This window comes from Hippocampus comes, unplaced genomic scaffold, assembly GCF_001891065.2.
Source record: "Hippocampus comes isolate QL1 unplaced genomic scaffold, H_comes_QL1_v1.1 scaffold282, whole genome shotgun sequence".
Classification (NCBI taxonomy): domain Eukaryota; kingdom Metazoa; phylum Chordata; class Actinopteri; order Syngnathiformes; family Syngnathidae; genus Hippocampus; species Hippocampus comes.
This window is the reverse complement of record NW_017806073.1, coordinates 821,318-821,944: the sequence shown is the minus strand read 5'-3', so window position 1 is coordinate 821,944 and position 627 is coordinate 821,318.

Genomic DNA, 627 nt, shown 5'->3' with positions numbered 1-627 from the left:
TGGGGAACCAGAGCACCTTGATGAAAAATGGGCTACTGGAACAAAGCGGAGATGGGCGAGATGCGATAACATGGCTCTGTTGGAATGCTACTACTCAAGCAACCCTAGTCAGAGGGGTTACATGCAGAGAATGCGGGCTGAATGGTTACTTCGAAACCCACAGTCACGGTTGACCACGAAACAACTAGTAGCTCAGTGTTCCAACATCCACAAACGGCAATTGCTGTCACAACTTGAGATTGACGAGGTACAACGCAGGGTCCACGGTGAAGGGCCCCAGGCTGCCAGATCAGAGGAGGAGGTCATACCAGAGATTGGGAGGCAAGCCCCAATGAATGCAGATGATGAGATTGGGAGGCCACCCCCAATGAATGAAATGCTGAGCGAGGCAGCAATTGACCTGAAAGCTAAGATCATTGCGAGAATGAAAGCTGGGCAACCTAGAAACCTAGAAGTAATTTTAAAAACAGTATTTTTTTATTAAGTATTTATTAAGTAACAAAAAAACAGCATTTGTTCAATCTGAGCCTGAAGCTGGGCAGAGCTCCACAGCTGTGGAAAACTTCGTGCCTGGTCCCAGTGCCCAAGAACCCCCACCCTAAGGAGCTGAACAGCTACAGACCGGTG